At 39.5% G+C, this 24,958-nt stretch overlaps 1 protein-coding gene across 1 annotated transcript in view; it reads left to right on the top strand.

Moving 5' to 3' along the window:
* LOC124788567 (ankyrin-1-like) overlaps positions 1-24,958 on the top strand; it is a 192,145-nt gene that overhangs the window by 36,665 nt on the left and 130,522 nt on the right. The window lies entirely within an intron of this gene.

The raw sequence follows: 24,958 nt of genomic DNA, 5'->3' as shown, positions 1-24,958 counted from the left end.
GCTGTCTAGAAGACTCCTTCCTAACCACCAATAATCCCACACCCCTCACCCGGCTCAGATCCATTGATGGCATTCATGTTGCCTGGGCACCCAAGCAACATTTTTCCAGAACCTCAACACCTTCTCTTCCATTTGCTTCACCTGGTCTTCCTCCACCAAACAAGCCACCTTCCTCAATGTTGACTTCTGCCTTAAAGATGGCTGCATAAGTACTGCCATCATATCAGACCTACCAATCACCAGCAATACCTCCACTTTGACAGCTGCCACCCATTCCATACCAAGAAGTCTTTTCAATACAGCCTAGTCACTTATGACTGCCACATCTGTAGTGACAAGCAGTCCCTCTTGAAATATACCAAGGGCTAAATGGTGAATAGCAATCTGTTCTTTTTATAGTATTGCCATTATTCCATCCTGGATTTTCCGTTGTTTGATATTTGGTGTTTTATTAGAGAGGACAATGGTGCTGCAACTTTGAGGAAGTAATAGTGTCCTTAATTGTTTTTGATTTATGCTTGGAGTGTTTTATTTTTGTGAATAGTGCATGGTGTTTTTTAGTTGATGGGTGTTTTACAATTCTCATAGTAATTATGTTTCAACTCTTGACCACATGCCAACTGCTGAATTAAGTAGAGTTCTCTCTTTATAGCAGAAAATACTTCAATTCCAGGCATTGGTCTCTTACTTAGTTTAATTTTATTCTTATTTGTTTTAGAAAAAAATAAGCCTGGAAGTTCCGTAGAAACATTTCTCTGCTTTGTAAATCACTTCTCAATATAATTACTACAATTTCTCTCTAAACACCATGATAAAGCCATTGTGTGTGATTGTACGATACAATACTAAGTGCTCAATATAACCTCACACTTTCCTGGAGTGGAGGAATCTATGGAAGTCAGATGACTTTGGGTGGATATGGATTGTTTTTGCCCATTGCCAGCAATAGCTAAAAAATAACAGCATACTGTAGCAATTATAGCACTCTAGTAGACATTTTGAATTCAATGTCGATTCCTGTGTGTGGCCTGTACTGCGAAAAGAAGGTGAGGTTGTTCCCCGACACCTCTCCTCCCCTTGCAGCACCCCATTCGCAGGGCAGCCACTATGTTTATGTGCCCAAGCATCCCCTGCAAAAGGTGTCAAACAGCAACTGTAGTTATTCTCAATTAGTACTAGCTAACAGAAAATCAACAACAAACTCTTCACAAACAATAGTTCCCCAGTCAAGTCTGCATACTTCAAAATATATTCACTGACTGTGAATTCCTTGGCAACTGCTGTGGTAGCTATAGATGTCCTACTTATTAGTGACATAAGAAAATTTGTGCCAGATAAGGACTTGAACCTGGATTTTCTGCTTATCACAATTAGTCACCTTAACCAGTTCAGCTGCCAATGTATACTGTCCAGACTTACCCAAACCTCCGTATGTCACACTGTTTACATCCTTATGTTGTGGTCCACTATATTCATCACCTAATTCTTGCAACATCTCTTGGATGAGGCTATGGAGAATTGAGACCAATAATGTTATTGTCATATGCCTGTCTAGACTTGTAAAGCTTGCTTGCATGCCTGAAAGAACAGACATTGTTGATAATCCGTAGCTCTACCAAATAATTTAGAATAACTACATATTAGTGACATATGAAAATTTGTGACAGGCCCAGACTTGAACCCAGATTTCCCACTTACTGTGAGGAATTCACAGCCTGTGAATATATTTTGAATACAACTAGCTTCTGTGTATGCTGATCCACTATTGTGTCACAGCATTCAAAGAACTGTGCAATACACTATTCACTGAGCTGAAGAGCCTGGGACTAAATTCTATTACTTGTACATTTATAGGAAGGAAGATTTGGGTTTAACATCCCAGTGACATCAAGGTAATTAGAGGCAGAGCACAAGCTCTGAATGATTCAAGGATGGAGAAGGAAATCAGCTGTGTCCTTTCAAAGAAAACGTCCTGAATTTCCCTGGAGCAATTTATGAAAATCAAGAAAACCTGAATCAGGATGGCTGGATGCGGATTTGAACTGTTTTCCTCTCGAATGAGAGTCCAGTACTTATACATAAAGCCACTTCCATTTCAGCTTACTGGTTCTACAGAAATATAACACTTTCTTGTATCTATTAAGATGTATCTGTCAACTTTCAGTGATCTCTGTATGCTGTTCTGATAAACACATCAAATCTGCTGATGATCGCTCTAACCTTTTGTTTTTCAGTGTGGATACAAGAAGTTCATCTTTTTTATAGAGGTCTCTGATGAAGTCTTGGCTGAAATAATGTAAGAGTTTACTCTTGAGATAGCTGTAGAGAATGCATTGGAAGTCACTGGGCTATAATGAATACTTCTTTTGTCAAACTGTATGCTTCTGATTAGTAGCCATACAAGTAGACTCTTGCCAGAACCGTTGAAATGCAAACTACATCAGTATGATTTGACCAGATGAGGAGCAATGCATTAGCTGCACCCATGTCTGAATACTCCTTTCTCCTGGCTGATTTTCCAAGCTCTGCATTAACATGTTCCACAGAATGTCTCATCCAGAGCTTGTCATAGCATTGAAAGACTGCTTCAATCTTCCTTCTAGTATGAAGAATATTCTTAGAAGTGTGGCTAAAGTCACCATGAACTGTGTAACTGAGAACATGCTCTATAGTGTAGCCTGTATCCCCAACTATTATAGCATGATTTTTCAACATCCTCCCTCAAAGATAATTAATTGCAAGTGACAACATTGATCCTTGCATTTGACTTTAAAATACCAGTTCCCTGGTAATCATCTCCCAAAGAGTTCTATACTAGTCTGCCATTTTCCTTCCATAACTACTACCCAGCAGTATGACCCTCATGGTCTTCTTAAAACTTTCCTTTCTAGCCTTAGCTTACACCTTATGCCCTATAGTGTCAGACTCTTTCTGAAATTTTTGAATTGTCTGTGCGATTTTGTCCACAGTCTCCAAGATACTGAAGATATTGGAGATAGCTAGATTGTAGTTATAACAACAATGTCAAAAGGCAGGATTGCTACTCACCACATAGAGGAGGTGATGAGTGGCAGACTGGCAAACTGAAAAACACTGCTAGATATTATTAGCTATCAGATCAAGTCCTACATCAGACATGGGCATAACAAAACACTTAGTGCTGCCGGTGGGAGCATGCATGGATGTGACATGTGGTGGTTGTAGGATAATGGACTGCTAAGTGCAGCACTGGGAGGCTGTGCCAGAGAAGAGAGGATTAGGGGGGGGGGGAGGGAGGGAGGGAGGAAGAGAGGACATAAGTAAATAAAGTGGAAGGACTATGCAGGTGTGCTGGTGAGATAGAAGGGTTGGGTAGGGCTGGAATGGGAACAGGGAAGGGAATAGACAGGTGGAGGGCAGGGACTAGCAAAGGCTGTTGTTGAGATGAACCAGATGGCACAGGCTCGGAACCAGTCACTGAAGTAATGTACATTCTTCTGGGCAGCATGCTCAGCAAATAAGTAGGCCAGCTGTCTGTTGGCCACAGTTTGACGGTGATCATTGATGCAGACAGATAACTTGTTAGTGGTCATGCCCATGTAGAATACGGCACTGGCTGATTTTACATGTGGCTCTGCCTTTGATGGGCTAGGAGATGCCTGTGGCATGTATAACGTAACTATAAAACATAGCTATTCTTGGGTTAAGCATTTATATATTGGGGTTTTTGTGTACTCATCCTTTCTGCAGATCTGTCGCAGCTGAAGTCCTAAGTTCTCAGTAAATGTAATGAATTTTAACTTCAGAAAAGTTAAAATTAAAAATCATTTTGTATTATGTTTTTTTAAGAACATTTATTATACTTTCAAAACCAAATTAAAGTATTATTACAAAGGCAAACACTGCTTACAATACAAAAGGAGCAGCTACATGCTCACTGCTCAAAAACTAAAACCAGACTGACTCCCCATGCCAACATGGCAGTCACTATTTATAATTTCTTAAAAATCCCGAACAGTCCTGAACATTGTTTAAAATTATTATTTCATTAATTAACAATTAAAACTCTCATCCTAAAACAAATGTCACATTTTAAAGATTACCTAGATTCTTATATATTAAACACATGAGTAAATTCTAGTCTATATACTATTTATATAGTGTATAAACGCTTAGGTGTTAAATGTTAACAATACACTTGTTATATTTACTAATTACAGAAGATTCATATAATATAAAATGTTCCTACCAATTAACGGACTTCTACACATTAGTGTAATCAATATTCCATAATTATTTTCTTTGTAACTTTTTCATAAGTACATATTTTCATACGCCTCTATGTCAGAAATTACTGTTCATGGCTAAAATTTACGTGTTTGAGTTAATTTTAATTAGACTGTTATGTTTCATGTGAATGGATAGATGGTAATGGGAGGATGTACAGGACAGGTCTTGCATCAAGGACTGTTGCAGGGATAGGAGCCATGGGGCACAGGGTTGGGATAAGGATGGAATAGGTACAAACAAGGATAATGCATAGTTTGAGTGGGCAATAGAATACTACTACTTGAGGGGTGATAAAGATAGTGGGGAGGGTATTTCTCACTTTAGGGCACAGCGAGAGGTAGTTTAAACTCTGACAGAATGTTAGTCAGTTGCTCCAGTCCTGGGCCATGAAAGAGGTGCTCTGCATCCAGCAGATGGTAAGTGAATGGGGAGACAAAGCATGGGAGATCTACTAGTTGACAAAGTGGGGAGGCTAATTTCAGTCTGCAAAGGCCTTAATAAGACCCTTGGCATTTTTGGAGAGGAACTGATCATTACTATGGATGGCTAGGCTGTATGGATGGAACTTATGGGACTTCTTTGGTGTGGAATGAATGGAAGCTGTCATGAGAGAGGTATTTTTGGTGGTTGTAGGTTTGGCATGGACAGAGGTACTAATGTAGCCATCCAAAACTAATACTGAATGCTGTGTTTCTCAGTTTACTCCTTCATTTAACTGTGATCCAGCTCAATGGGCTCTAAAACATCCCCTGTTAATGTTGCACAAATTCCTAACCTTGAATCCTGCTTTGCCGTCATCCCCCAAATCTCTCAACATGGAAACCAACCTCACATCCACAGAAATTGCTGCAGTCCATGATCTGAAAAGTGATTCCAACCTTATAACCCTAACTGCTGACAAATGCTCTACCACAGTGCTTATGAATTGCAGGGATTACTTGGTGGAGGGACTTGAACAGCTGTCAGTTATGTTCATCTACAAGCCCTGCAACAGCAACTCCATTACAGAAATCCAGAGGGATCTCGAGTCATTTCCCCCATCCCTATGACCATCCCAGAATCTCTTCCCCGAGTTCCTTTCCTTACCTGCACCACTACCTACACTATTACTTTCTACATTTTTCCTGAAGTACATAAACCAAATCACTCAGGATACTCCAAAGTGGCTGGCTGCTGCATGCCCACTGAGTGAATATCTGCCCTAGAAGACCAACATGTTCAGTCTATCACGCATGTCTTTCCCTTCTACGTACACTATCTGATTGAAACTATATGGACACCTATTAGTGAACATTAACCCTTTCAGACCCACTGGCTATAGTTGTATACATTAAATTTTATGGTCTCTTAGTTGTAGCAGAAATATTTTTGCCAGTGGAAACCTCATTTCCACATTTGTGAATGTTCAACCTTTTTATCATGTAAAAGTGCTGCCATCTGTTGTGCTTCACCATAAAAGTTAATGATGCAGTGTGCAACAGGTTGTGACCATCATAATGCACTGAAATGGTTGTTTAGTTTCATTCAATTGCATACACGAATATAATTATTATTGTTATTTTTGCATGGTAATTATTAAATGATCAGTTTATTTATTACAACAGTGAATATTTCATTTATTTTAATCCATAAAAAGAAGCCAAGTGTACAAAGTATATTCTGGAAATGGGTGCTTATTTTTTTTATAAATCTTGTGTCTCAAATCATTTAAAAATCATCAAAGAGCATTACAGAAAAAAGAAAACATTTCTTTCCTCAAGAAAAAATTCAAGTCTGAAAAGTTTAATATGAGATCCTTCGCACTTATGGTGGCTTGAACTTTTCAGGCGACACTTTCAATGAGGTATCTGAATTTCTGTGGAGGAATGGCAACCCATTCATCCTCAAGACTTGAAACCAAAGAAGGTAGTGATGTTGGATGCTGGGTTCTAAAGCAAAGAGAATGTTCTCATTCATCCCAAACATCTTCCATTGGACTCTGGTCAGGACTCTTAGCAAGCCAGAATATATCAGGAATGTTATTCTCCACAAACTATTGCCTCATAGCTGTTGCTTTATGACAGGTAACACTGTCATTCTGATACAATCATCACAAAACTGTTTCTATACTGTACACAGTACATAATTCTGTAAAATATGTTCACATCTTTCTGCATTTAGTGTTTTCTTAAATGCTATAAGTGGACAACAGTCTAACAAAGAAAAAGGTCCATATGAAGGAATACCATCCTCTCTGTATTTCACTGTTGGCATTACACATGATGGCAGGTATTGATCTCCATGCATTTTCCAAAACCAAAACACTTCCATCAGATTGCTACAGGGTATGGCATGATTTTTCACCTCAGCTCCCTCATTTCCAGTCACCCACTATTCAGGGACATTGGTCTTTGCACCACCTCAAGCGTCACTTAGCATTAACTAAAGAAATATTTGGTTTATGAGGAGGTGCTCAACCATTGTGCTCAACCATTACTCAGAGAATAGGCCTTAGTCCTGTTCCAATGAGTCATCTGCTTCCTACAAAGTAGTATGAAGAGTGATGATCATGGGATGTGTGATCACCATGTTATTGATCCACCCAGATTTTATTGTCAGTAGTTTAATCTGATGGTGCTGCTGCTTGTTTTTTCAAGCAGCTTCTCATTTGGCCTCACGAGGCTGGGAGACACCATTCCAGATCTCACTACCTCAGAAAAAGAACATGAGGAGGTGTAGCGATGCAAGGGGTACAAAATTTGTCATAAAAGTCCATAAATTACTCAACTGATAGTATTTTTCAGTACAGGTATTTCGTTCATTCCAAGCAAGTATCACTTCATGACATCATCGTCCAGACACGAGTTGACAGTAATCTGAATTTGTTTCTCTCTCAGGATAAAATTTTTTAGCAGACTAAACTTTCATGGGATAAATTTTTATTGATTATGAAATACAAGTTCTTGAAGTTTATTTAGAATAGGAAATGTTTAATTAGTAATTGCATGCCATAATTTATCTGTTTAATATAAAGGTGTTTTGATTTTATATGCATGTAAAAAGTGTGACTTTATGTGTGGCTTTTATCCTGCTGGCCACTGTGACTGAGCGGTTCTAGGCACTTCAGTCCAGAACCATGCTGTTGCTACAGTCGCAGGTTCGAATCCTGCCTCGGGCATGGATGTGTGTGACGTTGTTAGGTTTAAGTAATTCTATGTCTAGGGGACTGATGACCTCAGATGTTAAGTCCCATAGTGCTGATGACCTCAGATGTTAAGACACACAGTGCTTAGAGCCATGTGAATCATGTGTTTTTAATCTTAGACGAGTTACCACTTAGAATGCTAAAAGTCCACATGTACAGTTCGCTGACCTGTGCAGTGAATTTCATTTTGTGATTTTGAACCACATAGAGTCAAATCCAGTTTAATTTAGACTTTACATGAGATAGACACATCACGTTATTACAAAAATTTATTCAAAATATCGAGGTTCTGTTTTAATTAGGACACATATCACCTTGTTGATCACATTGCTTAGCAACACTGTAATTCAAATCAATTCATTCATTAGAATGATTTGCGATGTAATAAGTCCAATTACACAGACAAACTGTTACATGGAATTTTCTGATCGTATGAGAGAATAAGTGTTCTTTTCCAGAAATGCCAATAAACCAGCAGTTTCAAAAGTTAAATTACCAACTGTTGTCTATCTTCATTGATATTGCATTTCACTGATGAATACTATTCTTATTGATAAATGAACATTAATTGTAATTAGATTTTGAATACTCACCAACACTGCCAAGCAGCAGTTCACATCACGATCAGTAATAAATACCAATATAACTGAACAGACATTACTTCATTAAAACAGAGCAATCAGCTTCCAGTTCTAGGATAAACTGTACCAGGTGGAATTATTAATCTCTTGTGGAAGTGTAATAAGGTTTATCTGAACACATCTATCATACATTATTATTTCACATTAACTGGACAGATTATTAGTCGGAAACGAATTCACCCACAACAGATTCTCTCATGCCACTACTAAACTTTTTTCGTGACTCTTCACAGGAGATCTCAAGAAGCCAGAACCTAGAAACAAGAAGCAATAAAGTTGCGAAGGGAACAACTACCAAATTCCGACCATACTGTACGTATTGTTGAAGTACATGAACCACCGAATATGACGTCTCCCGAAACATTAAACTGGAACCAGCCATCTAAGGCCTTCCCAGGATGACTGGAGAGGATGAGAAGGGCAGGAATCATTTTAAAGTGAATGTACTGAGGTATAATGATGGTTTGGACCTAAGAGAGAAACTGATTGAAGAAACACCTTATATTTCGAATAAGTGTGGATGAATTTTGCAGGCAGTAGTTCAAGCAATAATAAATAGTATTGATGTTGAAATTTTGATCGATACTGGAGCAGCCATTAGCGTAATGATGCTGGATTGTTTTAAACAAATTAGTCGAGGAGCAAAAGTGTTTACATTTCCTGTTAATGGATGTACTGTATCTGGAGCATTTAGTGCGAAAGCGCAAAAGGTCTCAAAGCACGCACAAGTCAACATTATGATGTGAGGGCTCCAATAGAAAGTACCTTCTTAATTGTTTCAAGAATGACCGTATCATGTGTTTGGGGTCTAGATTTTTTGTGTGTTGCTGGAGCAGTCATCAGTTGAAAAGAAGGAACATGTACCTTGGACCCCAAAGGTTACATTTTGATAGTCTCTATGATAAAGGGCAAAATAGTCTCGGATCAGCATTGCATGAAGTTAATGGTTAGCTGTATTGGTATTGATTGTAATTTAGTTGATGATATTTTCTATATTGAATATACTGGAGAAGAAATAAGTCAAGTTTCACTTCAGGAGAAAATCTACGAATCTGAATACCTACCTGCAAGTCAAGGAGAAGATTTTTGTTGCTTGTTAAGTAATATCTGCCGGTATTTAGCAAACATCCCAGAGTAATCAAAGGTTTTGAATATGACATTAAGACATATCCACACGAATCTTTTTGTCATACTTCCTACTCTGTTCCTTGGTCAAAGAAAGAGGCAGTCAAGAAAGAAATTAACAAAACATTAGAGTAGGGAATTATAGAGCCTCTCATTCTGAATATTGTAATCCTCTTTTGGCGGTCCTCAAAGCGAATGGTGATGTCAGATTAGTTCTAGACGCCAGAGAGATAAACAAGATAATCGTACCGGTACAGACAAGACCTGGGAATTTGGATGAGTTAATGCAGAAATTCTGTGGTGCCCACTTCCTGACATCCCTCGATATGAGAAGTTTGTACTGGCAAATGAAAATCTCAATTGAATCTCGAAAGTATACTGCTTTTATTTTTCTGGGCAGTAGTTACCAATTCACTGTTATGCCATTTGAACTAAATATTAGTGGAGCTGTATTTATATCAGCACTGCACACTGTATTTGGACGAGATTTGCTTGATAGATTTACCCTGTATGTGGATGCCTATTGATTGCTACTGAAACATGTGAGGAGCATCTCAATCTGCTTGAAAAAATATTTACAAAATTCTTAGAGTATGGAGTAACAGTAAATTTAATGAAATCGAGATTCACCAGAAGTCAACTGAAGTTCCTGGGACATATAATTACACTGGATGGTATTATGCCGAATCATAAGAAAATAAGTCCTACCAAAGAGTGTCCCTATCATAAATCTAAAAAGAAATTAAAATCTTTCGTGGGATTAGCCTCATTTTTCTGTCAATTTCTGCCTAATCAATTAATCAGCCAAGAATGTTTATTACAGTTATTATGAAAGAACATAATGTGGAAATTGACCCTTGAGTGTAGTCAAGCATTTGACAAAATCTGAGACACTTTAGTTAACGCCCAGTTGCCACATCAGCCGAAACTTGAACAGGATTTTTACATTGCCACTGATGCTTCCGAAACAGGCCTAGGTGCTGCACTTCTCCAAATGGATGATCCACAAGATATGAATACCATTAAGATAATAGGATTCGCTCTCTAAATGTGAAAGGGCACATTGTACCACAGAGTTAGAGGTACTAGCTGTGGTATGGGTGCTTAAAAAGTTTAGATATTTTGTTGATGGAGAAAGAATTACCATATTTTGTGTCCATAAAGCTTTGTCTTATATTTTAACAGGAAGAATGTTTCATTCTAGGTTAACCAGATGGGCCTTGTTACTTCCAGAATATAACATTTCGGTGCAATATATAAAAGGGAAGACAATGTTGTATCTGATGCTCTATCTCGTTTGCCTAGAAGACAGGATAATGAAGAATTTGAGGAACAGACTAATGAATCTGTCTATTGCATTTTGTGAGAAACAAATTTCAAAGTTGTGTCACAATATGCCACAATTGCAAGAACAAAATCCTTATTGGAAACCTATTTGGGATGTAATCAGCCAAGGAGCTACGAATCATTCTGGTAGTCTATATACTTTACAATCTAATATATTATTTCAAAGAAAAACTTATACCAAAGCATGGAAACTATGTGTACCTAAGGAACATCTGGAATCTTTACTGTGGTATACTCATCTGAAGTGGGGACACTTTGGATCTTTAAAATGCAGAGCCAAGTTAGTCCAATACTGCTACCATCCGAATTTAGAATGCTTGGCAAGTAACATTCTAAAGAAATGTAAGATTTTTCCAGAAAACTAAACCGATCAACTATTGCTAAAAAATTGAATTACATCCAATCATACCACACCAACCTTTGACAGTAATATCTTGTGACCATGTCCTACTACTCATGGAAGATTTAAGTATATTCTGGCAATTACGAAAGGCAAAATTCAATAAAAATGTGAAGAAGGTAATAACCTATGCTGTTGGAGAAGAAATATTGTTGGGAAACCATCCAAAGGCCTCGATAAAGAAAAAGTTAAATAAGAAATGGCAGTATTTATATATTGGACTTTCAGAATAATACAAATTCCTCATGAAGGAAGTTATATATTTGCTGACTGTGATTCTCATGTGATAAAAGGCTTATTCCACAAACAGAGATAAAGACATATTATCAATGGGAAGACATGTACCATTTATGAAGAGAAACTGAAGGAAAAGAGAATGAGAAGAGTATTTACTAACAGGACACCGATACTAGACTTGAGCCACAGAATGAGCTACAAGATGTATTATTTTGTTCATTGTTTTATTTATATTTTGTATATATTTAAGAAGATTATTTTATTCAATTATTATTAAATATAACGAATGTGTTATGGCAGACACACTGCAATAATATAATTTAAGAAGATTAAAATGAAAAAAGTTTACAGAACGGATGATTGCTGGAAAGAGAAAGAAGCAGTTAATAGATCGAAGAACAAGAGAAAGCAAGATTAACTGATTTCATGTATGTATAATGGGAACAATCAAAGCTAAAGGAAATATGAGAAAGGAATGAAAAGGAAGCTGATGTAACTGTCTAATCGACGTTATAATCTGGAAAATACAATAAGAAGAAAACCATGTGTTGAAGACAATGGAAGCATGATACAAAACATATGAAAATAATTATTTGAATTTCATGATAAACCAATAACCATTATGGTAAGGAAAATGAATACAAATCTCACAGGGGTACAGTGATAAGAAGATGGAAAGACTATTGTCTAATATAAACTGAAGACAATAATGTGATGGAACAAACTTCAATATTGGATGACGATGTATATGATGAAACAATGCACCAAAACAAGTACAGGTGAACAATACTCACAGTATTTATGATGAAGATACAAATCTGCACAATAATGGAAAAATGCACAAGTAAATCTGTAGCACACTTCCTATAACAATAAACCAGCACTTGACAGTTGATGAATTAAACCTTTTAAACACATCGGTATATCATGATACACACATCGATGAGAGTGTTGCCAACCTGCAGTATGCAACTTCAAGCCATAAAACAGACAAAAAATGCTGTAACCCAAATTCAAGGAAATAATTTTTATCAAACAAATGACCTGTCAGGTTAGCCGAGAGCGCTAATGTGCTGCTTCCTGGACTCGGGTTGGTGTGCCGGCCTTGGATCGAATCTGCCCGGTAGTTTAACAATGGAGGCCGGTGTGCCGGCCAGCATGGATGTGGTTTTTAGGTGGTTTTCCACATCCCATTAGGTGAATACTGGGCTGGTCCCCACATCCCACCCCAGTTACATGGCTCACAGACACCTGAACACATTCACACTATTCCATGGATTACACTAGACACAGGCAGTTGGGGTACACTAGTTCCGTCCCGGGGGGTTGGGGTGGCAGCAGGAAGAGCATCCGGCCACCCCTTCAATTAACCTTGCCAAATCCGATTAACCTTGCTGACCCTGCGTCATTGCGGGAAAAAGGCACAAGCAAAAGAAAGAAAGAAAGAATCATTATTAAACAAATCATGAAACACATTCGCCAAATAACTGGAGGAACTGAGCAGTTCAGAATTACTCATTCACTTCGTTTTTCTGTTGACAAAACAATATCAGGCGAAGACACAACACTTGCTCTAGAGAGAATCACAAGACACACAGTGGAGAAGCTGAAATGATATTACCAGCTGATATGTCATCCAACCTGACATTGTACATGGCTCATTTGAAAAGCAAGAAAGAAGAAGATGACTGAGCTGACTGTAGCTGCGTATACGACTCGGTGGAGGTTGCAGTTCTATCGATTTTCTATGGCAACTGGCTGTAATCCCTGCCTTGTGCCGTCAGTTGCAAGGGTTTCTCACGAAGTAGTGAAGTTTTGTGTATGTATTGTGTAGTGAGTGTGAAGTGCATTGTGTCAAAAAGTGAAATTCTAACAAATTCATAGACTATTGGAGATTCATTTAAACGGGCAATTTATTTTAGGTCCCCATTTACAATTACTCATGTAAAATTTGATGTAAAGTGTATGTTACAACTTGTGATATGAATCTTGGGATAGCTGAACTAAGGTACAACAGCACAGTACACAACCCTAGCATGCTCCAGTGAATCCTGCAATGTCTTTGATCTTATCACGACATTACAGATTGGGGGGCAGTGTAGTGACGCGAGGGGTACCAAATTTATCATAAAATTCTGTTAATTACTCAACTGGTAGTATTTTTCAGTACAGGTATTTCATTCATTCCAAGCAAGTATCAATTCGTGATATCATCGTCCAGACACGAGTTGACAGTAATCTGAATCTGTTTTAGCAGACTAATACTTTCTTTCTCAGGATAAAATTTTATTGATGATGAAATACAAGTTCTTGAAGTTTAGTTAGAATAGGAAATGTTTAATTAGTAATTGCACACCATAATTCTTCTGTTTAATATAAAGGTGTTTTGATTTATGTATGCATGTGAAAAGTGTGAATTTATGTCAGCTTTTACTCTTAGACAAGTTACCACTTAGAGTGCTAAAAGTGTGCATGTATAGTTTGCTGACCTGTGTGGTAAATTTCATTTTGTGATTTTGGGCCACATAGAGTCAAATGCAGTTTCATTTAGACTCTATGTGAGATAGACACATCACATTATTACAAAAAGTAATTTAGCCCATCAGGGAAAATTGAAACCTGTCTGCTCAATTTGAAACATGTTACGCACTAGCATATGTTTGAGCTTTCCATTAAATCACGTATAATAATTGCAAACGTGCTTGGACTTAATGCACAAAGTGTGAAATTAATTTTTGAGACAAATACTGATTTTGATAAGAACAAACCAAAAATTTATTCAAAATATCAAGGTTCTGTTTTAATTAGGACACATATCAGCTTGTTGATCATGTTGCTTAGCAACACAGTAATGCAAATCAATTCGTTCATTAGAACGATTTGCAATGTAATAAGTCTCATTACACATACAAACTGTTACACAGAATTTGCTGATCAAATGCGAGTGTAAGTGTGTTCTTTTCCAGAAATGCCAATAACCAGTGGTTTAAAAAGTTAAATTACCAACTGTTGTGTAACTTCATTGATGTTGCATTTCACTTACGAACACTATTCTTATTCATAAATGAACATTAAATCCAATTAGATTTTGAATACTCACCAACACTGCCCAAGCAGCAGTTCACATCACAACCAGTAATAAATGCCAATATAACTGAATGGGCATTACTTCATTAAAACAGAGCAATCAGCTTCCAATTCTAGGATAAACTGTACCAGGTGGAATTATTAACGTCTTGTGGAAGTGTAATAAGGTTTATCTGAACACTTCTATCATGCATTATTATCTGACATTAACTGGACAGATTATTAGTCGGAAACGAATTCACCCACAACACATTGTCCCATGCCACTACTAAACTTTTATCGTGACTCTTCACAAGAGATCTCAAGAACCTGGGATGAAGAAAAAAGAAAAAAAGAGACATCAGTATAGAGGTACCATGAATTGAACATGGGTCCTTCTGCATCAAAGGCAGTGACACTAACTATTCAGTTATTGAGGAGATCTAACACCACTCATGGATTCCAAAACCCATGTCTGGTTCAGATTCATTGATGATGTATTCATGCACCTGGACTGAGGCTGAGTGCACCCTATCCACATTCTTCCAGATCCTCAACACATTCTGCTCCAGTTACTTCTCCTGTTCCTCTTCAGCCCAAGAAACCACCGTCCTCAATGCCAACTCCACTTCAACGATGGCTGCAACGTTTGCCACCTGGTGCCATTTTCATCACTGTCAGTGCCGCCTCCCCCTAAATTAACATCCCTGATGCCCATGGTCTTGTTGCTACCGAACACTACCTTTCCCAATGTCTATATTCTCCCATGGTATTAACTTTCACTAGTCTCTATTCTCCATCTGCCTATCCCTTCCCTGCTCCACCTCCAGCTCTTCACATGTCTTCCATCCTGGCACCACATCTGCATAGTTTTTTCCCCTTCTCTACTTCTCTCCTCTCCACTTTTCCACCTACCATGCACACACAGCCTACCAGTGCTGCACCTAACAGCTCACTTATCTTGTCCCCACCAAATTCCTGTGTACTCCCACAAGTAGCACTAGCATCTTCCTCCATGTTCAGCATGCTATGCCTCCTCTTTATCATCCCAACAGTTCTTCTGCATCCTCACTGTACCATCACTACCACTCCAGCAAAGAGTGCTCCTCACCCAGACACAGCTGTAGTCACACATTAGCACCCAGAAACAACAATGGCCACATGTACTATGTCTCATGTAGTGAGATGCTGGAGAAACAACACACTCCAAATCAACATGAGAAAGGTTTATTACAAACTTAGTAAAAAAACTCACACAGAAATCAATCACATATTCGCCTAGAAAACAACTAATTAAGATAAAGGGCTGTAAAGACTACTCCAATGAAGTTTCCCAAACTGGGCTCTGATTGAAGGGGTAGTATTAGCCAGTACATGAGTTGAGCCAGTGCATTGGTGGATAACTGCTAATGAGTGGAGCTGTGCCTCTATAAATAGCCAGCATACTTGTGGATCTACTTAAGCACACATGACTCAGAGGAGGGAAGTAGATCCCCATTGAGGAGGACCTCTGGTTGCACTTACCTTGCTGTTTATTGGTTGTGATATGATACTTGCTGGTGGCCAGATTCCTGAGAAGCGACACCTTGGCGGTATGTATGTACGCAATGCTTCTCTGTCTGCAGGGTTGCTGGTCTCTCAGGTATACTGCTGGTATATGACATCCCTCCCCTACAAGACGAGGAGAGAGATGGCAGCTGGCCTCACCATCAGGGTCAACCTCCATGATGTTGGCAGAACCCCTCAGTGTGTTTTTGTCCAGGGCACCCTGGTCAGTGACAGTTGTGGTCGAGCCAGGGCAGGTGCCGGATGGCCACTGTCCATTGGTGAAGGCATAGGGGGTGCCATAGGTGGTGCTTGGGTGATAGCTTCTGGTTGCACAGCAGATGAATCTGGAACAAAAAATGGTGCCGGAACCTGCATTGGAAGCTGATGTGGGGGGTTCAGATTTTTGTGGCAGTAGGAACTATCAGAGAATTGGACCTCCACTGTTGCTTGCCCTAACAGTTGTGTTACTAGTGCTGGAGTCCAGTGGCAGCCATGTTGTAGAACATCAGGACCCAGATGTCATTGCAGATGTAAAACGGTGCCAGTGATCCTATAAAGACACTTCAGCAGCTGGCATGGGTGAAGATGTGAAAGTTGTGATCATTGTGACCACCCATGGAGTTGTTCAGTTGGACTGGCCCCCTCCTGAAGGTTTACCAGATAAGAGGCCATAAAGGTGGAGAATGCATCGTCCAGTGAGTGGTGACGATGGAATTTCAACAGCTGATCTTTAAATGTTTGGATGAGAAGCTCTGCCAGACCATTGGACATGTGGTTGGATGGTACCATGTGGATGAGAGTGATTGCTGTGGAAACACAAAAGTGTGTAAACTCGGCGGATGTATATTGAGCCCCGTTGTCTATGGCAATTGTTTCGGGAAGACAGTCGCAAACATCTGTATCAAGGCTTGGATTGCATGCATTGAGGACATAGAGGATATCCAAGAGATGTAGGGAAAACCAGATCTGCACTGATCACTATGAACCATGAATGGCCTGGGAAAGGACTTTTGAAATCCAAATAGAGCCATGACCATGGTGTCAATGCCTCCAACCACGGGAAACAGTGACATGCCATGGGTGCTTGCTTGCTTTGACAGGATGCAGGCAGCAATATTGGCATCAATCCCTTTCTGATATGTGTGTTGAGGAGCCAGGCGTTTTGCTAGCACGAAGCGAAGCAGGTGTAGGGTCTGGTGTTGGAGGGAGAATGGAATGATGATCCGAGTCTGGCCATTTTCATCCTGGAGCAGCAGGACACCATTGAGGGCAGAGCATTTGTACCTATGATGATCTGCACTGGGTTGATGTCAATGTTTTTGAGATGAAAGCAACAGGTTGTTTCACACCATTGATTATGTGAGAGAGGACAGCTCCTAACCCATAATCGAATGCATCTGCCATGACAACTACAGAGAGTCAGGTATCGTAAGTCATCAGACAAGTGGGCTGAAGCAACACCTGTTTAAGATCCTGGAAGGCACGGTATCATGCCTTGTCACAATTCTATGCCATGTTCTTACGTAAGAGATTGTGCAGTGGTTCTGCAACTGTGGCAGCATACAATAGTAGCTCAGTTGACCTAAGGTGGACTGAAACTGTTTCGCATTCATCAGAGGTGGCAAATGCTGAATAGCTTAGACATAGTGTGGCATTGGCCAGATACCTGCAACATTGAGGATATGTCCCAAATATTCAACTTGAGGATCAAAAAACTGGCACTTCTCCAAGTTTCAGTGAAGATTTTCCACCTGTAGGATGGAAGAAAGGCCATCCAAGCTAACCACTAGCTATTGGGCAGACTGGCCTGCAACAATGATGTCATCCAGGTAATTCGCTACATCCTCCACTTCCCGTGCAAGGTATTCCAAATACCTCTGAAATATCACTCAGATGCCCATAACCCCAAAGGACAGGCGATTGTAGTGGAAGAGATTGAAGAGCATGTTGATCACCAGCAAGTCTCAAGCTACCACATCCAACAAAAGATCTAAATATGCATTGTTGAGGTCAGTTTTCATGAAGGTTTTGCCCCCAGCCAGTTGAGTAACAATTTTGCCCACCTTCGGGGTGATAGGATATGAATCAACAATGGACTTTCCATTAATCGTGTTCTTGAAGACATCACATATGCGAAGGCAACTGTCCAGTTTGTTGACCAGCACAGTGGGTGCTGCCAACTGACTGTTTGAAACAGGCATCAAGATGTTGCAGCTCCATCCATAACTTACCCTACAGGGAGAATGGGACATTCTGAGCCTTGAAAAATCAGGGTGAGGCTGTTGGTAGGAGGATGATGTGGGCTTCAAATCCCATGACACCTGTAGTAGAAGACTCAAAAACCAAATGATACTTTGAGGGGCATGGAAGTAAGAAATGTCCATGTCTGGCTGGATGCTATTGGTTGCATCGTGCACTTCTAATTCCAAAATGTCGAAGAGATCAAGTCCCAATAAGTCCGCCACCCCAGGAACATCGAAAACAAAGAGGCACATCTTGGATGTTGTGACACCCTGTTAGATGAGGGCTGTGAACTATCCTTTGTCCATCACTACATTGTTGCTGTAACTGCGAATGTCTTGATAGAATCTTTGGATGGGAGGAGAGCCCAACTGATGGTAGATGCTTCACACAACGATCAAGGAGGTAGAATCAGTGTCCACCTGGGAGTTGACTGGATGACCATTGACAAACACCTGCGGGGACGATTGTTGATCCCAGATGGGGAGTACTGCATAGACTTGGGGGACCTAACTGCTCTACTGGGAATGAGTCAACTGAACATAATGCACGTGCATCTTGGATGAGGCTCAGCAGACCTTTGCTTTGTGACCTGTTTGTAGGATGTGTGACAAAACAGTGAATGCAAGAGGGCAACTGCTGAGGGTAGTGGGCTGAGTAATCTGGTTTACTGGGTGGGGAAAACTCTGCAGAGTGGGGGGCCTGCTGCACTGGTGGGTGATAGGTGGAATGGGCAGTGTAGATGTGAGATGGATTGTGCAGGGATGCCAATGCACGAATGATGAAAAGGCAAGAATCCAAAGTGGGGTCTTTCAACCTCAGTAAATCTGTCTGAAGCCCCTCATCTAGGGCATGCATCAAGATCATGTTTCGAATGAGTGTCATATGACTGTTGATAGTTACCTTTTGAATACTGAAAACAGTATTATTGATAGAGACCTTGGAGCATCATTATCCAATCCCAATACAATTGCCCCTGTTTCTTATGGTAGCTACAGAATTTGTGGTGTGCTGCTGCAGTGTGCATCCTTGAATCAAAGTATTCTTGCACTCAACATTTCAGTTACTCATATGATGGGGCATGTGGTTCAAGTTCAGGTTGTGATTGCTGAAGAAGACAGTAGGCTTCCAGTGTTAGTAGGCAAGGTAGGCAAGGAGGAATACTCAACAATGGATGTTGCCAGAGATACCATAAACAAGAAAATGCTGCTCAATGCAGGCCTTATAATTTGTCTGATGTTCCACTTTCCCGTCAAATGCCAGAAATGGCAGAGGACCTCTGTGGAGGCCTTTAGCCAGGAGTCTGTTTGAGAAGAGCATTGCAGTCCATCAACAGATGCCGTAGTAATAGCCGCCATCATGTTTATCAGCCCCTGTACAACATGCTGCACATCTCGGAGGAAGAGCGACATCTTTTGCATCACATCGAGACATTCAGGAACTGGGTGTCTGGACACAGGAAAGCAAGAAGATCTGGCCTATCTCTTGACTCAGGGGGAGTAAAGAACAAAAGAAAATACATGTAAACACCTGGGTCCAAAGAAAACCTCCTTGCTAAACTGCTGTGTCTCATGTATTAAAATACCAGAGAAACAAGAGAAATGTGTATTACAATGCAACAGGATAATAGCTGAACAAAAACTTCTTCTTACAGAGCGAATACAGAACTCCCTCAGAAGTTGATCAAGTGTGTGCATGGAAAATGACAAAGTTAATAAAGATGAAGGGAAGTAAAGACTACTTCAATGAAATTTCCCACTGGAAGGAAGGAGAGTGTACTCAGCAGCAGGTGGCTGAAGGTAGTTTTCAGAAGCAATGTTGGACAGGTCTGAAGTCCTGCTCAGGTGGCGTCAACTGGGCTCTGATTGAAGGGCTAGTATTAGCCTGCACAGAGTTGGCCAAGAGTGTCAGCTTTGCCACTATAAATAGCTGGTGCATTTAGGTATATTTCTGGATCTACTTTTACACATGTGACTTGATAGAGGGAGGTAGATCCCCAGTGAGGAGAATTTCTGGTTGCGCTTGCCCCACTGTTTATCAGTTGTGATATGACACTCTCTGAGTCCTGGGAAGAGATGCCTTGGAGGGTTGCTGATCCGTCTAGCATACTGCTGGTGTTTGACAATGGGTGTGTGGGAGTTATTCATGTGTGAATGTGTGCATGTTTTGTTTTGTCTATGTCTGAAGTAGGGCTTCGGCTGGTAGCTAATAATATCTAGCAATATGCCTATGTGCCACTCAACATGTAAGCCACCAACCTGAATTTCTGCAGTGTCCATTGGCTCCTCAGTAGCATGGCAGTCTGTTCTCTTGAAGCTGAAAATCTTATTGAGTGTTCACTCAAAAATGTACACAATATCACAGTTTAATTCACACTTTTTCAAACATTTATTAGCATCAGAGTTTTACTGTTGGGCTGATGACCAGTTTTTCAACTTTGTTAGATTATTTAGTATGTAAGTTGGATTTGGTGCTCACAAATAACCAGAATTACTCACATACAGGTAGATCGTAAAGCTATTGAAGCATTAGTAAATGAAGCACTGTCCAATAATAAGTGGAGTTCTGATGAGTCATTAATAAAACATTCAATTGGGACACAAAACTGTCCACATTCAAACGAAATGTTGTAGTTTGCATACTATCTTGTAATAATCCACCAGATAAAAACAGACTGCAATAGCTCACTTAGTTCAGACATTAATGATAATCACAATGCTCAAATGACAATCACAACACAATTCAGACAAAATACCCATTAATTTGAACTACGGAGAACACTTGAGAGTTTTTTGACAGTTTTCACATATACCAATAAATGTATTTTCATGGGGAACTTGTGCATAGATATTGCATGCATAAATATCAGGAGATACTCAAAATAGGTGTTATGTACTTGTTAGCTCAATGGGGCTGGGTACAGACTGCATACTTTGAGTGACATCTGATTATTTAAAGAGTGGCATATGAACAAATTGGTATTTCAGAATATACACAATCATTTGAAAAATGGATAGGTTGGATTTTGCTACTCAGAATGGACTACAAGTGCCTACCATTAAGCTCAAAATGTTCTCCCTCTAGATGTTGTTATTGTAATTTTAAATAGCCATTTGTTTTAATTAATAGAACTTCCAGTAAAACTAATTACATAATTGAAATCAGAATGTTTAGTACAACAAACTGAATAATAAATTTGAGTGGAATACAGTTTTCATAACATTTTTACATTTACAGTTAGATGTAACTCCTTGTAGAAATAACTGTAATGTGAATATGACAGAAATCAGAGGAAAAGTGTAGCTATTGATGGAGTTTGAAGTCATAACAGATGGAGTAGTTCCATCTTACTATGTCACAAACACTCACTTTATGCTGAGTAATAATCTACCCTTATTGTAGTGTCATTACTCCATCCCATGTTTTCCGTTGTTTAAGTCATAAACTTCATACTTCAAACAACTTCCATATTTTTCCTGTAATTTGGAGGACTTTACTCTATTCCATTCTCTTGTCTAGACTCGGCATTATTACTGCAGACTGATCATGCTCCAACATTGTTATTGCTAACTGCAGTTTACAATTGTGCTAAGTTTTCTCAAGCTATTGCCAAATTAGCTTGATGTTTCAAGATTAACTTCCCATTTTCCAGTATAGTTACAATCAGTGGATCTGTATAACTGTGGACAGTTACCTTGATATATTGTGCTGTTTTTGCAAGAAGAAGTATAACCCAAGCCTTGGAGAAATGTCTTACAGGTTGTACACAGAAATAATGTACAAGATTTGTCTTCATTACTGTGGGGTTTTCACAAGACACAAGAACACCAAGATGATGCAGTCACCATAGTTACATATGATGATCACTTGGGATTATGTTGTTGTTATTTAAGATGAAAAGGTCACCACAGTGTATTTTGTGTGTAGATTAAATTAAATCCAAACTGCAGAGTGCACTGTTCTTCTCTGCTAAAAACTTAAGTCTAGAGTGCAGCCCTCTCAATTCAACATATATGTTGTCTAGAGCAGTATTTGTTTACCACTGTGATACAGAGCTATGATTGCTAACCTATCATTATATCACATGTTGCCATGGTTTGATGAGTTTCTTTCTTGGTTCCTAATCATTCTTTTACACAAATTTAATTCGTTATCAATCTTGTAATTTTACACCTTTAACTTTGAGGTTTCCGCTTGCCATTTCAGGCTTCCCTATGTCCATATTTGACAATTGCAGTTTTTGCTTTAATCCCATCATAATATGACTTTTAAATATGACTCATGTGATCTCTGCTGTTCAAGGCAAGTGAATCTCTATACTTCTTACCTTTAGCTTAGCTGTCCTATTGATCAGTGCTAGATAGGTTTGTGAAAAACTGTTATGTAATAAGAGTTTTGCTACTTATTACAAATAATCTGAAGATGTGCTAACCATTTGAAATGCATCACTATTAATAAAACATTACCACCAGAGACTATTTTCTGTTTTTAGAATGTTTTGCTACTTTTGCTGCATCAGGTGAAACTGAATTGGCATAATTTGTATAGAAATATAAGTTGAAGGAAATGTAGATGCAATGTAAGTGATGGAGATTATGTAGCATTGTTTGTAATGTTCATGAGTTTTGAGTTTGTATCGTATCCTGCTGTTACTCAACATTTAATGTGAACAAGATTTCTCTTGGTTGTCTTTCTGCCTATATTAGATGTTGCAACAACCTTTTACAAATTGTAGCCATAAACCATTAAAACTTAAACAGAAATAGTTTCATAATGTGATACTGAATTCTGATCCTGCTAAGAAATGTATACTAGGATCTTTATGGATAGATTTTCTGTGTAGGTAAATACAGCTGACTGTGAATACATCACAGGGATTTTCAAACCTTGAAGCCATGGAGGATTGATATTTTTGATGTCATTGAGTAAGTACAGGGAGTGCCTCATATTTTCCCTGCCCAGCTAGCCGCGAAGTCTAATGTGCTGCTTCCCGAGCGTGAAGGTGTGCTGGTCCCCGGCACGAATCTGTCCGTCGGATTAGTGTTGAGGTCTGGTGTGCCAGCCGGCCTGTGTATAGTTTTTAAGTCAGTTTTCCATCTGCCTCAGTGACTGCAGGCTGGTTCCTCTTATTCCACCTCAGTTACACTATGTCGATGGTTGCTGCACAAACACTGTCTCCATATATGTGTACTCCATAATTACTCTACCACACAAACATTTGGGGTGGGTAGACTGCTGTGGAGTGTTGTGGGGTTGTGAACTGCTAAGGGCTACAGTGGGATGAAGCCTCTCTGTCATTTCTAGGTCCCCGGTTTTAATAAAAACAGTACAGATAACAATAAATTAGTTATTTTTAACTCTAGTATTCAGGTTTGGTCCATATGACCATCTTCAGACTGAAGGCTGAGCAGGTTATGACAGGTACCAACAATACTACATAGCGGCTCCATGACTGGGCTCCTCATGTCATCTGGAGCCTTTGGTCCAATTGTGGTCATATGCACAGAAACCATTTACCAGAACTGAAAATAAATAATTTAGTGTAATGTAGGCTGCCTTTTATTAAAATATGGAGGGTTGACTATCAAAGAAACATTTTATTTTTATTTGCTTGAATTACGCTTCTGTTAGAGAACCATTACAAGTTTCTTTGCAAGTTAAGAATTCTTTTCCTTAAAGTTATAAAAGTTCCAACTTATTATAGTATTTTATCAGATCCCACTCTTGTATACATTAAATCATATAAATCAACAGGAATTGACAGAATGCTAGAAACAGTTAATACAAAATGCAGTTAGAGTTAATGTCACTATTGATAACTAAAAAAAGTGATCAATAGTAGCATTAATTTTTAATTATATCCAACAATTTTTGGCAAAGACAGTAGGTTGCATTTGTAAGGGTAGTACAAAACTGTGTAGTTAATTGTAAATAACGTAATCTCAATAAATTTCTCATTGGAATCTTAAGTTATGAATAAATCAGTTACTGAATTTATAAAATTCTTCAGGCTCTCTCAGCAATCTGTTGACATCTTGAGATGTTGGACATTCTGCCAGACATCAGTGTCATTCATGCACAATATTTGGACAATGTGACTCATATCTTCATCAGGTGCTACCTGAGACTGCTTGTCAAATGAAACAGGTCCAGGACCTACACTTACAACTGTCCCCCTCTATGGTCAGTTGCAGGCATTGTGTCTGCAGGTGCTACCTGAGACTGCTTGTCAAGTGAAACAGGTCCAGGATCTACACTTACGACTGTCCCCCTCTGTGGTCAGTTCCAGGCATTGTGTCTGCAGTCCACTAGAAGCATCCTTGGGCATTCCCTCTTTGATCCAGTGTGCCAAGCCAAGCATTGATGTTTGATCTTCAGTACAGGCACCTGTCCATGTGCTGGCATCCCATTTACAGTCTCGTGGTGGTTTTAGGTGTTCCTTCTGTGTGGAGTGAAGACGAAACACCACTGCCTAGCCTCATGCACCAGATCAAATAGGGAACACCCAAGAGTCCTTGTAGCAGGAATGGAAAGCAGAGGCACCACCTTAAACTGCACCGGACTGGAAACAGAATGCCAACAAGTAGACAGGTGTGGTAGACTGAAGATGGAACACCAGTGCTCAGCCTGGCACACCAGACTGGAGAAGGAACACCTAAGAATGCTTGTAGTGGGAGCAGACCACAGAGGAAACATCTATAATCTCACCAGACCAAAAACAGAATGCCAAGCACACAGAGAAGCGCACCAGACTGAAGACAGAATACCAGGTCTTGGCCTGTCGCATCAAACCAAAAGGGAAATGCCTAAGGATGCTTCTGGCAGGAGCAGACTGTATACAGAACCCCTGGAACTGACCATGGAGGGGGAAGGCTGTAGGTGTAAATACTGGACCCATTC

This window comes from Schistocerca piceifrons, chromosome 3 (assembly GCF_021461385.2).
Source record: "Schistocerca piceifrons isolate TAMUIC-IGC-003096 chromosome 3, iqSchPice1.1, whole genome shotgun sequence".
Lineage (NCBI taxonomy): Eukaryota > Metazoa > Arthropoda > Insecta > Orthoptera > Acrididae > Schistocerca > Schistocerca piceifrons.
The sequence above is the reverse complement of the archived record's forward strand: the minus strand, read 5'-3'. Positions and strand labels throughout refer to the sequence as shown.